Source organism: Piliocolobus tephrosceles, chromosome 1, assembly GCF_002776525.5.
Source record: "Piliocolobus tephrosceles isolate RC106 chromosome 1, ASM277652v3, whole genome shotgun sequence".
NCBI lineage: Eukaryota > Metazoa > Chordata > Mammalia > Primates > Cercopithecidae > Piliocolobus > Piliocolobus tephrosceles.
This window is the reverse complement of record NC_045434.1, coordinates 177487682-177488508: the sequence shown is the minus strand read 5'-3', so window position 1 is coordinate 177488508 and position 827 is coordinate 177487682.

The following is an 827-nucleotide window of genomic DNA, read 5'->3' as shown; positions in this document are numbered from 1 at the left end:
ACCTCAGTTTCCTCCTCTGCAAAGCAGGATCAAGAATGCCTAACCTCATGGGGCAATTTTGAGTATTCACAGGAACAATGCCTACGGCCTAGAGCACTGTGGGTGATTGGCTTGGGCTGCTGTTACTACGAAAATTTGGATCTGTTCTCTTTGGTTTCCTACTGCTGGTCCACTCTTGCCTCCCAAGCCTTCCAAGCCAGACAGTCCTTGAGAAATGAGGAGGCAGAGACCTTTTCCTCACGTCCTGCTAACCTGCCCCAGACCAAACAGTGCTGGATCCTGGTTTTTAAGTTGGATACACAAGGCCCACTGAGCCTTACCCACCTCTACCCTCATCACCAGCCTCTGCCTAGCTCATTTTTAATTTTTTTTTAATTTTAATTTTTGTGAGTGCATAGTAGGTGTATATGCCTAGCTCATTTGTAACTGTTCCTTCAAGGTGCAGCTCAGAGCACCCTCTAGGAAGCCTTTCATGATCTTTCCCAGGTTACTCCTCAAAACCCTCTGGGTTTTCTCTCTTGCAGCAGTTAATCACAGTGGTCTATGATCTGTTCACAGGGAGATCTCCCCTCTAGCCTGTGAGACGCCTGAGAAGTTTTGAATCTGATTCATCTAGGTAAAGCTAGATTACAGTGGCTCATGCCTGTAATCCTGACACTTTGGGAGGCTGAGGTGGGAGGATCACTTAAGCCCAGGAGTTTGGGACCAGCCTGGGCAACATAGTGCGACCTGTCTCTACAAAAAATTGTTTAAAATTAGCTGGGTGTGGTGGTGTGCGCCTAGAGTCCAGACACTTAAGAGACTGAGGTGGGAGGATCACTTGAGCC